Source organism: Charadrius vociferus, unplaced genomic scaffold (genome assembly GCF_000708025.1).
Source record: "Charadrius vociferus isolate BGI_N301 unplaced genomic scaffold, ASM70802v2 scaffold477, whole genome shotgun sequence".
Classification (NCBI taxonomy): Eukaryota; Metazoa; Chordata; class Aves; order Charadriiformes; family Charadriidae; genus Charadrius; species Charadrius vociferus.
Genome location: NW_009649449.1, coordinates 3,211,130 through 3,234,304, shown reverse-complemented (window position 1 = coordinate 3,234,304; position 23,175 = coordinate 3,211,130). Strand labels below are relative to the sequence as shown.

At 42.7% G+C, this 23,175-nt stretch overlaps 1 protein-coding gene across 1 annotated transcript in view; it reads left to right on the top strand.

Moving 5' to 3' along the window:
• Positions 1-247: 247 nt before the first annotated feature.
• Positions 248-23,175, top strand: part of DVL1 (dishevelled segment polarity protein 1) — a 57,792-nt gene continuing 34,864 nt past the window's right edge. The window contains exons 1-3 of the mRNA XM_009889588.1: positions 248-310; positions 14,961-15,082; positions 20,011-20,123. The gene's annotated coding sequence lies outside the window, so the exon portion shown is untranslated. The remainder of the gene's footprint in view (positions 311-14,960; positions 15,083-20,010; positions 20,124-23,175) is intronic.

Genomic DNA, 23,175 nt, shown 5'->3' with positions numbered 1-23,175 from the left:
TATGCCTACCACTTTGGGGTGGCTGTTTGGAAAGGTACCATTCTACCCTTTATTTTTACTTGCTTCCTTTGTTTTAATAGTCGCATATTCTTTAAACACAGAAGACTTGCTGACGCCCACATTTTAGTAAAAATCAGTATTTTTCCCGGACCATTTAAGAAAATCACTGTATCTTCTGATCTGATGTAATTTCAAACCCTTGATTTTCTTCCTATTGTTTGTGTTTGTTTTTTTTTCCAGGGTGGTAAAGGAAGAGATCTCGGACGACAATGCAAAGCTACCTTGCTTCAATGGAAGAGTGGTGTCCTGGGTATGTTGGCTCGCGTGTCTGCATGCGTATGTGGTTCAACACAGTGGGCACGGTAGCAGGGTAGTTGGTCCATGGATCCTGATTTTTAGGAGCATCTTCAATCTCAAATTGCATGGAAGCAAAGGCTTAGTTTTTCATTATATCTGTAACATCCCATTGTTAAGTAATTTATTATATAAAAATAAAAGTCCGCAAAGGTGTGCAGGGCTGAAAAGATGGCTTAAAGAAGAAACCTTCAATATTAGTAATATGTTGTGTCATCTTTTCTTTCCTGCTGTTTCCTCTCTCCCTCATCTCCTAAGTATTACTGAATCTGATGGAAGGCTCTGAAATAATGCTGTAAAACCTCAAAAAATAAGGCTAGACTTTAAAAACATTTGCTTGCTTACCTTTTGTTGAAACCAGTAAGAGCCAAGCTGTAATCCTTGTTTAAAAATAAATAAAATAAAAATTGTCCCACAACATACGGTTAAATGTAACAGCCAGCTTGCTGTCGGTAGGAGAGCGGAAGCGTGTTTTTATCTGTGTTACACAGTTAGTAGTTAGAGTTCTGCCAAATCATTGGGTTTTAATACTGTCACTAAATAGCCAAAACGGCTTCTTCAGAACAGCTAAACGTGATATTGTAGGGGATTTTGGTTATGTTATTTTAATTTCAATGTGTGAGTATTGTGGTAGTGCCTGGAAGGTTTAAATGAGGTTTAGATTTCTGAGCTAAACATTGTGCATGCATTCAGTAAAAAGACACAAAAATTTATAGCCTTGGAAAAATAAGCAGGGCAGAAGAATTTGGATTGTAAGTAATTTGTCCAGTTACAGAGGAAGTCAGTGATCCAACCGTTCATCCCAGTTACCGTGCTGCTCAGCAGATCACACCCCCCTCATTCTTTCTCTTGTCTGTTTTTAATGTGTTAATTTCTCCAATATGCCATGATATTTGTTTGTCACCTAACTATAGTTATTAATTACTTTCTCCTAAGCGTTACACAGCCCTTTGGGTTGCTTCCCATTTAATGAACAGATGACCTGCACTCCGTGCTGAGCTGAGCGCTGAGCAGCAGCACACAGTCTGTGCTTTTACTGTAATAGCTGGTTGCTTCTCCACACGCCTAGTTCCTTACCCACATTATGATCTACTTAATGGAGATGCAACAAAAGTCTGTTGCTCCCTAGGGTTACTGTGTGAAATACAGTAACTCCCACTCTCAGATTGCCTTTGGGGCACAGATAAACACACGGATAAATTTGGTGTTTGGCCACTTCGTGAACATATTTGTGGATAGGAGGTTTACAGCTGTTAAAGTGGATTAAAGTGGTTGTGCACCTTTAGGCAGCGAAGAGGGCACTAGGATTTTAGACTTTAACACCAAAAAAGCATTTGGGACATAGTCTGTGATTTTAGTATCCTCTTTCAAGCTGACCTTACAACCTTGGGTATTGGGAACGCAACAGGGGGCAAGAAGAAATGTCTGTTTTCCCAAAACTCAAGTTTGACCCAAGTATGAAGGGATGCATTGCTAAGTTTGGCTGCAGCAAGTGATGGGAGTAGGGTTAGAAATCATAGCGCTATGATACGGGAACTCTGCCGAAGTAACTAGAGACATTGACCAGCCTTTCAGCATTGGATATATGTTTGCAGTCTTCCTGTTTCCACTAGGATGAAGATAAGCAAGAAGGTGGTAGTAGTTAAGTATGTTTACAAGACTTTTTTCTGACTGCACAGTTAGGACAGCTGGGGCTACTTGGGATTCTTCGCTGGAATGATCTGCCAGGTCTCCATCTGTTTCTCCAGTCCTATGCTGACTTTAGGAGTCGGAAATTTTGCTCACGTGTTTACAACCATTACCCCTAAAATATTTCAGCATCCCAGTCACTGAAGTTATACGTGATAAGGAAAGCTGTCTGCCCTTGCATTTAATTGTGCTGGGTAGCTTAAAGTTTCTAAGCTTGTCTTCTTGTAGACAGGATTATGTGTGCTTTCACTATAAAATCAAATACAGTATTGATTGCATGCTGTTGCCTGCAGTAGAGTGCATTTGCACATTCTATTATTGTTTAAGGAAAGTGCAATGTGTCTTTTAAGCATCAGTTTGACTGGGAGATTGTTCTTAAGTAATAGTGCCTCTGGTTCACCCCATACAGCCCCTGCTGGCTTCTAAGCAGCTGAAAACGTTGCTCGTGTGAGGGCAGGGGCTGGCAGATGAATTGAGCTCAGCTGTATCATACAGTATTATCACTTCTTTCTGCTCTATTGATTGCTTGCAATTTTAAGGCACTCAGACTCTGGCCACTGCGTAGTCCCAACAGGTTCTCGGTATTAGGCAAGCAAAGCACACAGCTTTCTCATGCACGAACTTAATTTTAGTCCTCTTACACACCCAAATGTGTACAGAATATTAAGCACTTACTAGATTTTGTATTAAATTGAGGTCTTAAAAATTGGGAGAATGTTCTCCCTTAAGTCTGTAATTCCTTAAGTTTTGTTACTGGGAAATGCATTCAGAAGGAAAAAGCTAAATTTTTTTTGTAGGACCTCCATACCTTGGGTTTGGCCTTTGTGCTCCAACCTTTTGACTCAGCAGCAATAGCTGACTAATAACCAGTGTGACTTTCAAAGCTGTTCCTAGAACTTAGCCACATATTTCCACCCAGCAGTGGGTGTTAGGCAACTAGATACCTTGGTTTGAAAATCGATGAGTGTTTCAAAGCAAAGTTATGCTGATATAAACCTGCGCTGCTGTGCAGCGCTCAAGGGGAAGAAATGAACACAACGGGGATCTGTCTACTTGCCTGCACAAAGAAGGGAAGATCCCCACGTGTTGTTCTCTGTGGTGTGGACTGAATTGGTTGTCAAAAGAAATATTCACTCTCTAGAATAAAATCACTGGCATTAGAGAATAAAATTAATGTTTAAACAAACAGCCAACCGTGGTCTTTGAGGCCTGATGGTCCACCTAGAGTGCAGTGGGACACAGTGCAATGTTCCTTCTTAATGAGGTGGTTGGCTTATGTCCATTCTTGGGTGGGAACTGGACTTCTGATGGTGGTAACTTCTGCAAGTCATGACTGAACATACGTGCTGAGCGCCACTGGTGTGGGATGAGGTCCTTTTTTCTTTGAGGGGCTGGAGATGGCTGGAGGGCTCAGTGCTGCCGAATGTGCTACTTTCAGGATATGCGTGAGCTATGAATAGTGGTGGTGGTGTTTTTGTCTTCAGTCCAAGGATTACTGTGAGCTATAGCATGGTGTTCTGACAGTATGGGAATAGGTTGTACAAAAGGAGTTTCATGTGTAATTAACAAGCTGAAGAGAGCATCCCGAAAGCTTCAGATAAAAAAGGGCTATGAAGATGTCATTTGTGTTGCCATAGCATGAGAGCAGCATCTGTTTTAAAAGCAAAGGGCTGGAAATGAATAGTAGCTCTTATCAGGAAAGCAAATTAATCCTGAGAACCCCTTTCCTACATCTCAGTATGTAACACTTGCGCTGTATTTGCTCCTCAGTATCATTCCCTCCCTGTTTCTTCCCTTTCTGCCATGCTGCCGAACTGATAAATATTAATTCAAACAACGGGCTGATATTCGGATTGCCTTCTGCATCCCTGAACTGGGTCTCTTCTTCCCAGTGCGCTCAGGAGCACGGTAGTTTTTGTTTTTATCTATGCGGTCTGGTAAAGAATGTATCTTTTGCATTTGTGATTCAGTACACCAGTGATTCATTCTGAACTTGTATAGACTATTCGGGCTCTTATGTGCAGAAAAATATGACTCAGGTTGTTCCAACAAAGGCCAGTGTTCTTGGAGTTTAAACAGAAACAAACCCCCAACCCCAAAGTATTCCACATGAATAAGGATGCGGATTGTTTCATTCCCTTTACACCTCAATTTGTTAACCTCTTCCTCCTTCCCTCTCCCGTCCAAAAACCAAAGTGCATTTGATCTCAAGTTGAGAGCTGAATTCTTTTCCCAGCTTCTTAAATAATATGAAAATATATGCCTTTTCTGTTTGCCAGCTGAAAAACAGGAGAATATAAAGAACAGTAAAATCAGAAGAAGCATATATACACACACACACACACACACACACACGAGTTAAATGTTATGTTTTCATTCTGTGACTTACTGTTTTAATTTCAGAGAAACATTACAATTTCTGAAATGCATTTTAAGAATGAATTCAGCTTACTGTGATTCCTGTTCCAGTGTAGGTTGCTGGCTGCTTTCCAAATGTAGAAGAAAGCAGAATCCTTGCTCCAAGGATTTGTACCTTGTTTCAAATCTTCCCACCCATTCCTATTTTTTATATTACAGTGTTGCTTGAAGGCTGCAACCGAGATCAACGTCTGCGCTCCTTTCTTTCTCCTTGTGCCATGCACTGTACTTGTGCATAGTGGGAGACATGGTTGCTGAGCCAGAGACCTCAATCTTCTATTTTCTTTGCATGTCGCAACTGTTTGCTTTTTCCACAGTATGGGTGGGAACTGAGACACACAAGTTTTTTATGTGGGTTTTTTCTTTCCCTTCAAGGTCATGTAGAAAGTCTTCTGCAAGTGGCAGCAGATACCTCATAGTCTGATTATCTTAAAATCTTCCTTCTTGCCAGTTTTTAAAAATGAGTGTATGGGCAAGTCTAAGTTCAAGGTAACTTTTGAAGTAATGTAACATTTTGGTTTTGTGAACCTTTAATGGGGGTCCTCATGTACGGCAAGTTGACTGTGAGCCAGCGATGGGCCTCGGCAGCAAAGGTGGTGGCCAGCGGCATCCTGGGCGGCGTCAGGGGGGCATTGCCAGCGGTTTGACAGAGGTGATCCTTCCCCTCCAGTCAGCGCTAGTGAGGACACGTCAGGAGTGCAGCGTCCGGTTCTGCTTTGTCTGTAGCTTTTCTGACACTTGCATCATCCTCTTTAATAAGACGACTATGGCAGTTTCTCATCTACCTTTAATAGACAATATAAAGACAAACTTGGTTTTCCCAAGTCACAACACAATCCCTCTTGCATTTCTTACGTCTTTAGGAGGAGATTCAGTCCCATTTGCCTTTTTTCCTTCGGTGAAACAACATTAGTTCGATGATAAATAGTGCAATAGTTTTTCTTCTTAGTGCCAGCCCGGGAACTTGACACACAAGAATCGGTTCAGGCTGAGCCAGTAGCCGAGTCTCCAGGAGCGGGAATGGTGCTGTTGCAAAGATCTAAAAGCAAAATGGAGATGTGTGGCTTAAATTAATTGTTTCAGAGAATTAGTACTGTAGAGCCTTTTGTGAGTGCTGTACCAGGGTGGGCTCTTCGGCCTCTGCTGCTCGGCAGCAGATGATACAATGCCTTACAGACCCATCGGGTTCAGCTGAGGCAGAGGGAGCGCAGATTGCTGCAGGTAGCACGGATAGATGCATTGCTTCGAAAGACTTGGACTCTTTCCTCCCATCCCACCCATCAGCTTGTTGCCAAATTTATGTGCGTATCCCACTAGTCCGGATTCAGTTTCTAGCTCTCTTCTTGGGGATGTTTTAGTGCACCTTTTGCAGATGATGTTGACAGGGGCTTCTGTTCACTCTGCTGAACAATCAGCTGAAACATCTGTGCCTGACCTGCATTAGGAATTGCAAATTACTTTTTTCCACACTAACACCCATAAAATTGCGGTGCTTATCTGCCTCTATTTGCTGCTAATTACTGGAGCAGTTTTATGTAAATCTTACTGTAAGTTAATGTTCACAGTTTCAAACCCTTTACTATCCTATTCTCTGAAACTTAACAGATAATCGCATACATTTCCGAGGTAGCAAAGTTGGTCTTCACCTTTTGGAAAAAACGTGTTTTGGGCAGGTCTGTTTCCTTTTCTGGTTTTTAACATGATGGGCCTGAGCTTTCTTTGTCTCCCGTGTTAGAAAATGTGCGTCAGCTGGTAGCAGACAGCTTGGGATTTTTTCACAAAACCATCTGTGATAATTGTCATCCTCACTGTAAATTATTGCAGTGTATATATGTGTATTTGACGTCCAGACGACATATTTAAAATTGGAACATTAAGTGCACACGATACAGCTCAGCTGTTTCTTCCCTCGCACCTCCTCTCTTGCTGATGCAGTGGCTACTTTGAAGTCTACACGATGACTGACATTTAGAAATTTGAGATTTTCATCTTTTTTAATAACATTTGAATCCTTCTATTTGTCATAGGTAGAAACTTTGATCTTGGTGTCATATGCAGGACTGATTTCCATAGGGGAAAGTGTTCAAGGCAGGATCTGCAAGTCTTCAGTTGTTGCTTATTTTTGCTGCCCTGGGAACTCCGTGTACAGCTAGATTAGTATTGAATTAGAATCACTGCTCCTAATTAACTATTTAAACCTCCTCCCCATCCCTCCTGTGTCCTGCCTGTTTTTCTCTTCCGCATCTTAGATCTTTTCCTTTTGATTTCGGGGTGGGGTTTTTCTGGTTTTTTTTTTTTTTTCTTTTTTTTTTTTTTTTTTCCCCAGAACTAAATAATTTGGGACAGAGGGCTACTACTTACTAGATCCCTTTTCAGTGGTTGACCTTTAGGTTTTTCAACACTATAGAGACTAGCATTAATTGTGTGGCAGAGTTCTTCGTCTAGTAGTTATTGCTGTAAATGCATTTACACAAACACATCCGCAGAAAATAGCTGCTCCGTGCGCCTGTTCTGCTAACATGTACACACACATACAAAACAGAGGCTACAATTTTTCTCAGGGGATAATTTGAGTTCTTTGGGACTGCCCACCTGAGTGATATTATTCTCACATTCTTGGGCTTTTTTTCAGGTTCAGGTCCTTACTGGGCAATTTGGAAAAATAGCTTGCACAGAAGAGAACACGTTACCTTCAGGCTTTTTGCAAAAGCCGAAAATGCTTTTCTGTTCTCTTTGCACGGCGCAGGGACAGCCTCCCAGTGGAAGCTGCGAACGTGGAAAAAATTGGCTTGTGGTTGCTGCCAGGTCGGAGCCAGCCCAGCGGCCTCTGCCAGCAGTTCGCACAAAGTCGGTTGGCCGTTATCTGTGTTTTTTAGGAAGGCTTTGCAACATCTGGGAACAATTCCCTGAGCGGCTGCGGGAATGTGCTCTATTTCCCATTGGCTGGCAGTGATGTCATAGCCGCTGTCACTCTTTCTCTTTTTTTTTCTTTTTTTTCTGTCCTTCCCTATTATCTGGGTGCCAACAGATAATACTTGTCCTGTTGGTACGTAAGCTTTTTAGACACTGTATTTGCAATTGCAATTAAAATTGTTGAGTAGAACCGTTTAGTCTTCTACCATACAAGGCAACACAGGAGCTTCGGCAGTGTTAAATGATCCTCAGCAAAATGCAGTGTTGCCTTTCGGCACATAACTGAGGCAGTGAATGAAAATCCACAGAAGCAGATTCTTATTGATTTCTTAGGTATAAAATGAAGTGATTTCAGGACCTGTTTCTTCTCTTCGCAGATGATACATACCCTCATTCATCTGCTGATAGACTGAATCACACAGGAGAAAATAGAGAGCTGTGCGTGAAATCTGACCCAAAGTGAAGAGGATATTAACACAATATTGTAATGTAGATCTTCTTCCATCATGTTCAGAGCTTATAAAGAAGGGAGGCGGGATCACTGAAAACATTTCTAAGCCTTAAGGTACCTGCCTGAGTTACTAGGGAAGGATCTGAGTCCTAGTATAGGAGAATGAAATTCCTCTAAGGGGCAGCTGGGGTGGAGTGCTAGCGTCTCTATGAGAAAGGGATGGGGAAGAAGCGAACAGGTTAGCAAGAAGGATGAGGGACTTGAATTAAAAATGAAAGACTGGGCTGAAAGAACGAAGCTTCAAAGCTCTATGATCTTAATGTCTTCTCTCTGCTAAAGTAATGTTGGGTGGTTCTGGTCTGATACGCACAAGAATTCTCAAATTAGATTTAATTCAAGTCTGAACTGAAAGATGCCGTCCCGTTTCTAACTGATCAGCACCAGGTGGAGGAAAGGCCTGTAAGGAAATCTTACTTCTTAGGCATGGAGCAGAAGTAATTGCGATCGTTTGCAGATGCATGGGTTCACTCTACTCAGGTCCCTGCATTGCTCTGATGTACACAGGTACCTGTTTTTAGCTGGGCTGAGGAATGTGTAAGCTCTCAGAAAAAGAGAGAGGCAAGTAATCCTGTGTTTAAAGAGAACTTGCTGCAAGGTGTCAGTCAGTGAACTGAATTTGTTTCCCAGCTAGCCTGCTATACCGTGCCAGCAGCAAACACCTGAGATGCTCAACAGAATTCGGGAGTAATCTGAGATGTCATATTTCATGAAGATATAGTATCTTCTCTAAAATGATAGAAAGTGGCAGATGATAAAAATGCAGATAGAATTGACCATTTTATTCTGAAACCCAGTCTGCATCTTTCTGTCTCTGAACACTGAAGAAGGTCACCCTTTTCCCGACAGCCACAGTTTTCTTAAAGTTGTTCCTTTTAGCCAGTTACAGGTTCTGATTTGCAGGCTGTATAAGCTTGATCCTGTATGCTCTGAGTATCTATGGTCCCTGGTTGGAGCAAACCCCAAACAAGTGTACTGTAGTTTTCAGCGGGAAAAAAGAGTGAAGCCTAATCTACCCAGCATAGACAATTTGTTGTTACTAAAATAAACATCATGTTCCTGATAGATTTTTGCAGGCCTTCTAGCAACGTGGAGTCCTGTTGCCTTTGACAGATTTCCTGGTGGAATAAAGGGTCTCATCAGTAAGTCCTTTTGTGCAATCGGTCCTTCGGGAGCAGCCTTCGTGTGGATAATGGGCCGTGTCTCTGAAGCTTTGACTTGGGATTTGAGATGTCTGGGACTTTATAGGAAATAAGTACTTTCAACTGGCAGATGAACGTGGCTCTTCTGAAGTTGCTGTCAAAAAAACAAATGGCTCTTTTGGGGTATTTCTTTAGTTACTGTTATCAGTCCCTCACCTCTTCCTGAGCTGAGAGAAATACCAAGAGCTGCTGCTACTCTCAGTAACAGTGAGAACTTAAATATTGTAGTTTTCATACTGGTAAACTAACAAATATTTAGCCAGATGAGAGCCTGGCATTCTGTAAAAACCTGGTTCAACACCCGACAAACAACTGAAAAATTTTGTTCTTGTCTGCTATCTTCAGCCATGAATGTTGAACAGACGGATTCCTTAGCTGGCTTAACGCCTGTGTGAGTCTGAGATGTCTGCCGAGTGCTGAGCGCTATAGAAGGCAGTCCTTGCCGTAATTGAGTGAAAAGCACAAGCAAATGTGGTGTGGAGGAGAAGAAGGGAAATCGAGCTACAGAGAGGTGAATCAATTGATCGTGTGACTCACTGAAGATGAGTAGCAGTAACGGGAAGGAAGGGAGGCTCTCCTGACACCGTAAGCATTCACTGGGCTCGTGTCACTGTTTGGCTCTGACTGGGGAGCTTCGGTTTTGCTTGCTTTTGAGATCCTGGCCATCTTCCTGCTAATTGCAGAACGGACTGGTGTGGTTTGCTTTTGTGCCTGTCCTGGGCCTTCCGATTGGCAGTCTAGTTGCTGAAGTGAGCAGTGTCGACACAGACAGTGAACTGAACGCTTATTTCTGCAAACGAGTTCCAAGAGAACTGTTTCTTAGCAGGTGCCTAGCAATGCTGGGTGACCTTCTCTAGCACAGAAGGAAACGTGCCCTTCTTGTCAGCATGAACAGGCTGCAGGTTTTGTTAGCGCAGCGCAGAGTAGCTCACTTGCACAGTACGCTGTTGTTGGTACTGTCATGAATTGGAAGTGGCTGTGTGGGAATCGCTGGGGATATCAGAAGAACATGAGATGCTTTTCTAACATGCCAGGGTTGATATGCTTTCTCCGCTTCCTGGGAAAGATTTAGTAGCGAGTGTGACGGTAGGACCTCAGTTATAAAAACAAACAGCGTTCAGTATGGCAGAATGAACCGAATCAACAGTCGCAATTAGTTCCACACTTCTTTATTAACTTCCTCCATGTGTACCACACAGAAGACATCCGCGTTTCGCGTTGAAATGCAGTCCTTTGGGGTGGAACCCAACAGCTGTTTTACAGCCCACAGGCACGCTCTCCAACAGCACACAGTACCAACACGGTGCAAGAAAGGAATGGATTAAAATGCTACTGCCAGTCAAAACTGCAGGAGAAGCTTGATGGGTGATATATAATGATCAGGGCTGGCGTCTGGCCAGGAAGCTGGGGTTAATACTGGTTTTCTCGCAGAAACACAGAAGTCTATAATATGGCAGTCCAATAGTGTGTCATCTTCTCTGTTCAAAGTGGTATAACATTGGAGCATTTTATTCCTACCATGGCTTGTCAAACAAAAGGACACGATTTATCTTAAAGCTAATAGGGTACTTAATGTTTTACAGAGTGTCACTCGTTGTTGGAAGAAACGAGGAATTCCTAGGTGGCACGGCAAAGCGAGGAGCAGCAATTCTGTGTGCCCGCACATGTAGCCAGGGCAGCGATATGTGAATTCTGTCAACAAATGTACCCTCCCCCCAAATTCCTCTTTTTCTGCAGTCACCGTCAAACCCTCATGGAATTGAAGGCGTTTTGCGAGGTGGCTGGAAAGAGGCAGGGCTGCTAACTCGCTACGAAGCTCCAGCTGAGTCCAGTATTCCACTGTGTTAGGTGTTACACTGCCTTTCCGATCCTTTTGATGTTTGGGAAAAATCAGCTTGACACTGCAGTCTTAATAATCTTGCTGCATGTGCTGTCTTCTGCTGCAGATTTTCTTTTCAAGCACAGCAAATGTTTTTCTATTGCTGTTTTCTGGTGTTTTTGTTAATTTGGTCTACACCCATCCATTTATATTCTAGTGCTATTGAATGTGGAGATCTGTAAGTCAAGAATGAAAGCTTTGATGAAGGGTGAGTGCTCCACTTGTAACCAGACATAGATCTGGACACTCTGTGTCTTGTTTTAACAACATAATTGCTTCAAGCTCTCCTGCTTAAATCTCTGAAGTCAGGTTCTCTTGCAGGAGCTCCCAGCTCCTGGTTATCATGAGACTAAGATCATGTTAAGCAACCTATTTAAACTGTTACACTCTTAGGTTTTATTTCTTTCTTTATTATTATTCCTCAGGGGCAAAATTCACCCCAGAGGATGCAGCACAGTATCTCGTGTGGCTGCAACTGGCAGCACAGGCGGTGCAGCGTGGATCTTAACTTGGGAAGGTAAAGAGGAGAAGTTCTGCACCGGCCCCTGCATTATCGTAGCTGTTGTGCCTACGATTTACTACTTGAAATCTGAAAGACCTTTATCTAGGATTAACAAGCTACTTGGAAACAGGAGATATTGCAAGTATTTTTTTTTTTTTTTTACATCGAGTTTGCCGTATCTGGTAGTGAGCTGATTCAAGTTTAAGTGGTATATTCCCTGCATGCAGCTGAAAGATTAGTATGGGTAATTTCTGCAGCCCTCTTCCCTTTATAATGGTAATGGCATAGTCTGAGGCTGTTTGTGACTCTAATCCCGATGAAGGTCAAGATGAAGGTCAATAAGAAGCGGGTACCCAGTGCTTTATCCTTCAGGAAATCACCGCCCAGGGGCAATATTCACAAAGGAGCTTCGTTGCTGCAGTGGATTTTGCTTCGGCTCAGCGGCACTCCCAAACTGACCTCCAGCCTCAGTCATACGGTGGGCTTGTCTCCATAACGGGTTCTGCGTTGTCACGGCTTCTTCCTCCAGGAGCAGGGAAATACAAAAGAACAAATATCCTGAAATATGGAAAGGATTTGTCTTGTTGGCTCATCTTTCTTTCCGTATCAGGCTCGTCTTTGAGACAAGTGTTGCCATCAGCAGAAAAGCTTAAAGAAGGAACGTGTTTTCCTGCTTTCAAATAACTGGGGCCAGGTGCTTCTTTGCATAGCTTGATACAATTTGGAATGTGAAGGGTGAGGGGATGTATAGATCTTGCCTACACCCAGTTTCTTTTTTTATTTTCTTCTTTTTATCCCTTGGTTTGATTTTGCTAGTGAAAGCACTTACACAGAGATTCCTCGGGGACGAGCCAGGCTCAGAGACATTCTTGCATCTCTGTAATGCCAACATGCTTTCTAAACATCTCCCATTAACTTCCCCACCTGAAAGAAAGAAACCTTCATTATCACCTTATTAGGAAAGCTCACGTTATTTTTCCCTTCAGTGTTTCCTCTGTTGCTCTTGCTTTGGTGATAAGAGAGTTTGAATAATGCAGCTGACTCCGTGTGGTGCTGCAGAACTGTTGTCTTCAGGCAGTTCCTTTCCCACAGCCCGTGTGTGTTTGCCTTCTCGTATTGATGGTATATGCTCTTAGGAGTAATATACTGCATCCTGAACACCAGTCCCCTTCTATCCTCTTCCCTCTCCTGCTCTATTCCCTTCTTTAACAGCTAGCATCTGTCCGATGGTTATATCGGAATTAGTCCTTAAGAAATTAACCAGTTATAGTTGGAATCTCTTACACAGGGCTAGTTCTTCCACAGCTAAAAATAGAGGGAAGCTGAGACCTTGTTGCCTCTTAGTGAAAGGTAATAATCTATATCGTGATTTGAGCATTTATTTAATTAAAGACCTTATATTGTTTAAAGAGACTTGGCAAAGTGATTCGATGTCTCGGGGGATTGGTAATAGGATACAAACCTTTTCACCTCTAGGTCTGTAGTTCAAGTCTAACTTCTGCTGGTGGCCAGAAAGTGTTGTATGTGGTCAGTGGGCTGTTGAAATACATGAATCGTTTTTAGCTCCCTTTCTGACTGCGCTGTTCTCTCCCCCCTCCCCCCCCACCCCCCCATTCTTGCACAAACATTTAATATAGAGCAAGGAAAGTACTGAATTAGAACTGGAACTGCTAATTGGGAACCACCACATCCTGTTTGCAGAGATAAATTAAAAGGAATGTTGGATCAGTGCACAGTGTTTGTTTTTCTATAGTGGTGCTTTAACCAGTATATGGTTCTTCTACCCGAGGATTTAAGTTGCATTTAGGCATCTTAATTATTTTAATCTCAGTTACAGAAAATCAGTGCTATCCTGCCTTTCTGGGTTAGGAAACTGAGGCAGAAATGCTGATTTTTCTTATAAAAGATTCACTGAAGCATTGTTTGAGAAGGGATCCGCTCTGTCTGGTTCCTGGGTGTACACTTCAGCCAGGAGATTTTTCCAGCACTAGTAAAATTAAAAAAAAAATAAAAAATTATGTGGGAAACAGATTCACCTAGGTGTACAAAAGGAACCTTTAACGCAAAGCATCTCTGTCTTTTTTTTTTTTAAAAAAACAAACAGAAAAGTCGATACTAGCCTGGTAGATAAGTGGATAGAATCAGACGTTAGTTAGTTAGTTCCTCTGTCAATCAGTATATTATAATGAGCTACAAACCAGGAGGGAGGGGATAGGAAGAGAGACTCGTTATTCTTTCTCCTGTCTATTTATGTGCTGATTAAAGATGTCACACCAGGCATACTGAATGGAGATGTTCTTTCTGTCCTCAATTTATTGGAAGTAAGATTGAATGTAGTAAGCTGCTTGGATGCCATGACCATCCTTGTGATCCGTTATCCGGAAGCATCCCTATTCATGGTTGAGGATGTTGATAGGAAATAGAAATAATATGCTCTGGCATTAGTTGTTACGGGAAGAATTTATACCCTGCCTTGTAACAGGACTGGAATCTATAATAATTCCCAAATGCACCAGGCTGTATATAGATGTTTGGGGTTCGTAATGAGAAGATTGATTGGTGCGGTGTATCTTAATTAACTATATCCACGTGGTTGCTGTGTGTTGGGTGCTCTGCAGCCTTTCCTTCTCCCCTGGTTGCCAGGCTGCCAGGCACCTTCAGCTTCCGTGACTGCAAATGTCGGTGTCGGAGGAGTTTTGAAGGTGGTGGTTACGACATTGTGGTTTTATAAGTTTCCAGGTCGTTATGAATTACAGAAGAGCGCACACTGCATATCCTGGTTTTCATGGCATGACTGGAAAATGACTTCTCCTATCTGCGGCTCTGCCTTAAGGAAACATTAAGAGACAAAATGGGCACAAGAGACACAAGTATGATGAACATCAGGAATCTGGTCCTCCTCCTAAAGTTTATGGCTGTTAAGATTCTGTGGGTTTTGGTTTTAATTCAGACTCTTAACAGAGATGGTGAAAACTCTGAGATTTGGGGGTTGGTCCAGACCAGATTGTGAATTTGCAGGAGCATAAGAAGTTATACCACGTTTGGGCTGTCATACTGTCACATTTCATCTTTTGCTTTTTATTTTTGTCATGGCAAAACCAGACTGAGAGTGCAGTCTTACAGTGAGTGTGTATTTTGCAAGGAATGCTGACAATTTGCATGCTTAGGCAACTCCGAGGATGCTGTAATGCCAAGTCCCAAGGAAGAGTGCGCTCCCTGCCTGGTGTGCTTGTGTGTTCTGAGATGAGAAAAATTTGGTGGTGCTTGCAGGAATTTTGTACATCTCCTAGTTGATGATGTTCTTATGTTGAGATTGAATGTAACCTGATTTTATGAAAGTTTGGCACGAATCCATGCAATTAGACACTAAGCACTTCCTTTCCTCTAGTTTCCCTTAGATCTCACAGAATATTTAGCAAAGCAGGGGCTTGAACGCCTTATGTCGGAGTGCACAACCTGTACCAGTGTATGTAATTCTCTTCTTTCTCTTGACAGCTGGTCCTGGCTGAAAGCTCCCACTCTGACACAGGCTCCCAGTGCACCGAGAGCCACACAGACCTTCCACCACCCATCGAGAGAACAGGCGGCATTGGAGACTCCCGGCCTCCATCATTCCAGTAAGAGCAAGTCATCTTTTTTTTTAATTTTAAAACAAAAAGTGCAATTCCTGTTAGTTTCTGCCCCACATTTCTCCCTGCTGCTGCAAACCAGCTGTTTATTGTTATTGTTAGAAAAATAATATGCTTATTAGAACTGAGGAATTAAAAGGGGGATTGGAAGAAAAAAACCCTGTCATCGTTAGAATGAAATATGTATCCTATATATCCCATTTTGAAACCCACTTTGGAAGAGTTAAGTAGAGAGGTAGCCCAAAATGCTTTTCGTAGTGTACGGATGATAACCTTTTATTACTGTGTTATGTATAATTATGTAGTATACAGAGCCAGCAGGACACTGCTATCAAGAGCAAAAATTTACATATGGAATGATGTCTTCTCCATGTGCGTACAGAGGCGAGCAGCTTGAACTGGGAATAGTCAGACTGGGAGTCATCTGATTCAATGGTAGCCTTGTTATGTCCTGGTATGTGTGCAGAGCCAGTGTGAATCCTCGGAATGGCTTCATTTTGAGGGAGGCCCTCTGAATTTACACAAGGAGGATTTAAAGCAGGACCTGGTTCTAGCTGTGATCTTAGTATACATTTAGAGGAGGAAATGTGGTCTTGATTTGCCTGGTGGCACGTATTTCCATTGCTTTCTGGGAGATCTATTGCCTCGAAGGGTCCTGAGTGTTGTGTCTGAGTCTTTTGCAGATAAATGCCTTCTAGAGGGGACAAGAAATCTTGGGAAATACTAACCGTGCCTGACACTGTGTGTCTTGCAAGGGATTTACTGCCCTCGTGCGTTCATGAATTGCTTTATGTTGGCTGGGAGAGGCCTGTAGGAGTGCTGTCACGTAGCCTGCAAATAGAACTAGTTCTTTGTCTTCCAGACCTATACCTACATGTAATAGCTGCAAGATCAAACTTTATTTTAAAAAGTAAGTACATTATTGTAAGCACGTCTGTGTTTGTGGAACCACTCACTGCTAATAACTACGTGTACTCAGACCGATGAAATTGAAGCTGTGCTCTGCTGATGCACCCGCTGTCTTCCATAGCGTTCTAAAAATTTTCTCTGTGTCGTCGTGCCGTCAGTCAGCGCAGTGCTGCAAGTGGTGGTACTTTCATATTACGAAGCAAATGTGGGAATCCTCAAAGGGGTGAAGGAACCTACGCAGGTCATGCTGAGTCAGGAGTAGCAACGAGGGAGGTAGTGCTTTCTGGCTTGTGTTCTCTTTCCTAGATACACCACCTTCCTTCTTTTTTGCTCCCCCACCCCTTTTTTCTTTCTTCTTTTAAACTGCAGTAGAGACTCTGGCTTGTGGGAAGGTCTTCTGGACTAAAACTTGTTGTCCCTTAATGCCTTTTTTGGTCCTTCTCTTCACAACTGAATGTCTTAACACTTTGCAGTGGTTTTTGCTGTTGTGTTTTATTTTTTCAATCCAGAAGAGAGCCTAAGGATGACCTAAGTTTATTTCCATAACGCAGGGCAGGGTATCTCACTTGGTTATTCTGCATGAAGCCCTTAATTCTGTTTCCCTATTAGAATTTCATTTTAAAGCACACCCAGTTTAGGTTTAAAGATTCCAAGTGATAAAGAATCCACCGTATTTTGAAATTATTTGTTTCTCCTGGATAAACAAAATAAGTTGAGCAGGTCTTTCATTGTAAAGTGTGGCTTCCAGAACTTGGATCATGACTGTAGTTCTCCTCTGATCACTTACAGTTCTCCAGCAATCTTTGAGAATTATTGTTTCTTGGGATTTTAGTACGGTAGTTCTGCAATAGTGTGTCCATTGCCATTTCTCCATACTGTCTCTTTGAATAATATTTCCCTTTAAGAGATCAGTAGTGCAACCCTGTAACTCTCACAGCTGTAACTCCAGTATTTCTGTATACTCACGTGTCACCTCCCCTTCTGTAAGTGTGACTTAGCTTCTTGGTTCCTAAATCCCTGAAGTTTTTTTGATGCCATTCAAACTACCAGAGACCTAGTAGTCTACCAGGACCTAACTGAGTTAGCTGCTGTATAATTGTACGAACAGAAATGTTGCTGGACAACAAAGAATACAAGAAATAGATGGAGCAGACAGGTCAGCAGGCAATACCATCCAAGGGAATGAGATCCTTATCAGAGCTGAAGTGGTAATCTCAACTAGCTGCCTGACAGCATTGCTATTTTGCTTCATAATTGATGAAATCCAAAGAAAATTTACTTTTTCCCTCCCCAGTGAGGGTTCTGAAGTTCATCTTGTATTTCATGTTCCGCTCCTTCTGTTTAGTGGCTGCCAAATCCCCGTTCGCCTGAATGGGTGAGGCTGCTCCTGGTTTAGTGGTGGAGGTGGAGTGAGTTGGGAATAGTGACCTCTGAGCTATACCTCCCTTACACTGCTCGTGGGTACGCGCACGGAAAATTGAACTGAATTTAACTGGCTCAGCAAGAGAGAGGAAACAAGGCAGCTGTGAGGTTCCTTTTGCACCCTCTGTAGGGGTGTAAACCACCTTTTGTAGGCGGGTTTAGCCTAGGAAGCAATTTGGTAGTGGGAAGTATCAGCAGTAGTCACTAGATGGTGGTGCTGAGATGGCTGAGAGTTTCACAGGGTGACCTTAGGAAACTGTCACCCTCTTTTTTTCAGCTGTACCGGACTGAAACAAGAAATGCGAACGGACTTGTGACAACACTTAAATACATACTTGCATTTCAGTGGCTTCATTAGGGCTTAAAATGTGCAGTCTTCTTGAATAACAACCTTGGTTTCCTAATTTGTGTGCTGGGCATGTCAGTGCATTTCTTTAATGTAAAGAAAGTGCGTGGGTGTGCAGAAGGCTTTTCAGCAGCTCTCTTAAATGTAGCACTGTGCAGATGTGCTTACACATGTTCCAGTTCTGGGTCCAGCTTCCGCAGAAGCCCATGGGACCCATTGATTAGATTGTTGGTAGTTTAATTCCCTGTGGAAAACGTGCCTGGCAGTGTACTGCGGCCTCATGGAATTCTAGGAGAAACACGTTAATAACTCTGATGCTTTGGTGTAAGTGTAATGACGGCCATTAGGCACTCTGTCTGCATAAGTAGGACATGTCAGGCATAAATAACAGGTGCAAAGGGCAGATGTGAATTGGGATTCCTTTTTAAATAGGTGGTATTTGTGGGACAGAGAGGCAGAATATGACTGGTAACTTCCTAAGGGAAATCTTTCACACTGGAGCATTAGCCCACATCAGATCATGCGCTATTATACTTTCAGGAGCTTTAGATCTGTTTCCACAAGTCAGCCCATTCAAATGAGCTATGGCCTTTGCGCGCACTCCAAGAGGCTTTTCTCATTTCCTTCCATGTGGGCACCTCAAGGTAGCTTATTAAACGTAAGAATAGCAGAGATACATAAATCAGATTGAGTCTGAAGGGAAAAGCAGGGGGGGAAAAGAGGGTCTCCATCTGCCCCTTTCCTCCAGCCAACTCTCCTTTAACATGACTGATTTTTTATTTTTTATTTTCCTCAGCAGAGATCTTGAAATAGATGACTGCAAATAAGTGGTCTTACATATTCAGTGTTCAGTATTACAGCCACTGCTCTTGGTTTGCTGACGTGACTTTTCTGTCAGAATTAGAAGTGAAAGCCAGTCTGGTTTATATGAACTGAGAAATGGCCCTTCCTCAATGCTTGGAAGCTCACGAGTAGAGAGCTGTCATTGCTGTTTGTTTAAATTCATGCCAGAAAGTGGCCCCAAACCGTGGGGACAAATTCTCTGCTGCCTCTTTGAAACCTTTCTACTGCCTAATTGCAGTAGCGAGAAAGTGACTCTCAGTAGCGCTCTCACAAAAGCAGAGTGGAAGAAATCTGGCCACTGACATCGTCACCAAGATCTTTCTGCTTTTTGCCCAAAGCTGACTTGTTCATAATGGTCCTTCACTGGGACTTACTAGATTAATGTTATGCTGGCGTATCTGTGTAGCCTTCAAACAGTTGAGAACATGAGGAAAGGACCTGGGGTCTATTTGTACGTTTCACAGACATGCATTTAATTATTTGGAGCTTTGCTGGGACTTGCAAGACTTCAACCTTCAAGGTCAGCGCTCTATATTAAAAGTGACCGCGGTGAGCTATAGCTTCTGCCCTTTGGCTGTCAGCATGCCGCGTATCGAGCTCGGGCTATTGTCAGGAAAACAAACCTGTTCAGGGATGAACAGGCACTTAGGAAGTGAGCTGAAACACTGGGTTTGGTTTAAAAAAAAAAAAAAAGGATATATTTGGATATTATAGAAAAGGGAACTCAATTCGCAGGCTTGAGGATGAGCCCCTGATAGAACATGTCATCTGTTGGGGTTGCTGGTGCCTGTATGTATTTCTTGGAACTGTTGTCTTCAGAATGAGCGTGGGAGGGTTTGAGAGATGCATAGGAACTTGGGGTGTTTTGGAGGCTGAGATGAGTGTTAGGGTCACTAAGTTTTGTTTTTCCAAAAACCAGTTTGTTCTTGTGTTTGGCAGGTATGCTGCAAATTTGTGATAATAAAGCTCTGGTGATGGGACTGCGCTGAAATCCAAATTCCTTTGCAAGTGTGTTAGCAGCTCAAACTGTCTTGTAGTCAGTTGTCATCTCGGCACGTGCTAAAATGATCCCTTTTCTTAGCGCACCTGAAGACTTTTTTTTCCTATGGAAATTTCATGCAACAGTCTTGTGGCAGCTTCTTCAACGTCGTGTTGATACCGCTTGTTCAGATAGCGCTGTGTCTCCGGGCATGGATATTGAACTGCCTTTTCATCCTTCGGGTCGTTTTGGGGTGAGCAGAGCGGTCTGGGGGAGCTTGCAGTGCTGCAGCAAGACTGCAGCTAATCTGTGTAATAGTTTTCTGACTTCTAAACCAACACGCTCACGACTGCAACTGTTTTTATCAAAAAGAAAAAAAGATGACTCCATTGATTCTTCCGATTTGTTCTCTAACAGCCCCAATGCTGCCAGCAGCCGGGACGGCCTGGACAATGAAACAGGAACAGAGTCAGTTATTAGCCACCGGCGAGACAGACATCGACGGAGAAACAGAGAAGGGCACGAGGATGGTGAGTCCTATTTCATTTTTCCCCTTTTTCATTTAGAAAGAACAATTTTTCTGGTAATCTTTTGGAGCAACAACTACTTTTGCATCAATACTGCAGAAGAGACGTGTCTGCATTCTTGCGTGCTTTCAAGGACTATTATTTTAATGGAATAATTTGATAATTGCTTTGAAACTCTTTGAAGCTCAGCATTTTCTAAGAGGTCTGGACAACCTACAGTAAAGTGGCAGAGGGATTCTTTTTGATGGTATACAGAACTTTCTGTAGTATTAGAAGATGATTAGCTTGGAGTGGAATAATGACACGCAGTGCTGGGCTCTCTCACGGCTAGGCTGCCCCCATTACTCAATTTCAAAATTATTCAGTTTGCTCATTTAAAGGTAGAACACATTATCTGTATGATGTGTTGGGAGTTTGCAGTGTAGACCAGTTGAGACTCAGTGTTTTAACATTGCAAGATCTGAGCCAAAATCCTTTTGAAATAATTTCTGCCAATTTCTCTAGGCTTGGATCAGCGGTAGTGTTTTATGCGGGTATTACTACAGCACGTTGGCTCTGAAGATCTTTTTTAATACGTAAATACACCCAAAGTACACTTATAAACTACAGAACTTCATCTCTTGCCTCTAGTCTGTACATCAAAGTAAGCTTGGGTTTTTTCATTTGTTGCCAGACCAGAATTTCCAGGCTTAATTAAGAATTAATAGGTGCCACCCATTGAGTTTAAAATGGCCCAGTATTCCATATATACTTGGGCACAAGAGATGCCATCACAGCCTTTATGCACAGCTCCACCCACTAAAGTATTTGCCTCCAGTTAGAAGACCACAAGTCATATATATACTGTGGGTTAGAAGCAGGTGTCTTTCTGTTCATTTAACCCTTCCAACTTGTAGCTGACTCAGAGTGAATGAAAATTACTCGGTGGGTGGAGCAAAGAGCTGTCTTTGCACGATCCTGACTCCAGATTCCTTTGGGAAATCACAGAAAGAGGCAGAATCTTCTAATAGCCTTGTGTTAAAAACTTGTTACAGGAACAGTGTGAAAAGGTGGTTGGTTTTTAACAGCAGTTTAAACTAGCGCGTGTTTTGCCACGGACATTGGTGCCCAGAGAGCCAGTTGTTGAATGGTTGGTCTGGGACCATAGACTGGATGGCTCGTACGGGATTGTTTGGGCACAGGAGCTTCTGCCTTCTAGTGGTCTGAAACTGGTCCATACTTTTCCCTTTAGATAGAAATGGGATAAAATTTCCTTCTTCTCCTGTCAGTCTAAGCTGTGCTCAGGCAAGAACATGTCGCTCAGCAATGCAAACATCACCTGTTCCCAAAGCAATTTCGGGCTCCTACCCAAAGCGGGCTATGCGTAGGAGCAAGAGCTGAGTTTTGTTAATGTGCATAAAGCAAGGACAACTGCTGTATCATTTTGGTCTCATGAAAGATATTTAATGTCCATAGTGTTCTGTGGTCATAATAATATTTTATTTAAAAAATCAAAACCACCAGTGTGTTATTTTCAGTTGAAATCACATCTCCAAAATGCACAGTTCAGCACTACATCCTGAACTGCCACTTTAAAAGAAGTGTCCTTTTTTCTCCCTTATCCTGGAGAAGGATTTTAAGGCCTGTGTGACTAACAGTCACCCATTAGCAGAGTCATTCTTTTCTTGAGTCTTCATGTTGTCTTTGTCTGGAGCACAGCTGGATGTAAAATGGGGTAACAGTCACAAGAGAAGAGGGGGACAAGGGTGGAGGAAGAGCAGCAGGGTTGTGACACCCGGTTCAAAGCTATTTCGGGGGCAGAAGCCGTGTGCTCGCTTGTCATTATGAAATAGTGGTAAATCCTCCTTTCCCTGCAGAAAGAAGGAAATGCAGTTAGAGTGTTTGATCTTGTCCTGTAGGGACTTGTTTAAATAATACCAAAATTACAGCTCTAGTAGTTCACAGAGGCAGGGTGAGGGATCTTCCTTGCAGCCCTGCGTTACTCAAAGGTTTGTTCCATAGGTATTATGATGCGGAGTCGCCAACCTGCCAGCTCGCCAAACTGGACCATAACATGTACCGTGGAGTGTTTGTAACTGTTTGAGGTCATTATTGGTATAAAGTGAATGACAAAGAACTACCCACCCTAACAATGGGGATATCCCTGGATACTCTGCAAAGGGAAAGAGGTACTCATTCCACAAGAAGAGATGAAGAGGGTATTGCAGCCTTCATTTCGAACAAGGGAAGTGAGAAAAGGTGCTAATGAGCCATTTGGGAACTGCATAGATGTAGTATTGAGTTAAAACCCGTACAGGTCAAGCAAGCTTCCCTCCACTGGTCCCCAGTCGCTGTGGAACTGAGAGGTTCGACAGAATGAGGTTCTTGTTCTGACTTGGGAAGACCCCAGGGCAGGGAAGAGACGGGAAGGAAGGATTTTTGTGTGTCTGTGCGTGAGGACAGTGTATGAATTAAAACATGTTTATTGCCGATTTGTTTCCTCTTTGTTTTGCGGTGACTGCTATTCAAAATGCTCACAGGGCGAAGTATTATATGGAGAGCTCAGAACAGACAGATGCTTTGCCCTGAGTAGCTGATAGTGGGAATTTCTCAGGACAAAAGCTGGCAGGGAAAACAGGCATGGGGAAAAGGGAGTTTTTCTCTCCAGCTACTGTTGATATTAGAAAAAAAAAAAAGTATTGGAACTCCACTCCTCAAAGAATTAAACGTTTTCTTTGTCATTTCTGTCCTACTCTCCATTTTAATTTGCACAATTTGTTCCCTAATTGTACAACCGGCTGCAAAACTTTGTCGGATAGATGAGTCTGACAGCTTGTGCTTGAGCTGCAGCAGGTTTCTTACAGAGAGACAGTCAGTTTTGATTTGAAGAGTCTCAGTGATGGTAAACTAAGCAGATTCTCTGATGGATGATAATTAGAAGTGTGGTATCATGGGCGGATTGTTCACAAATGCTAGCCTGTGTGCTTTACTTCATTGTTGCAGGATTACTCATCATAGGAAAAACTATTTCTGCTGAATTGCTAACGGGCAATTACAGACATACATACAGGGGCCA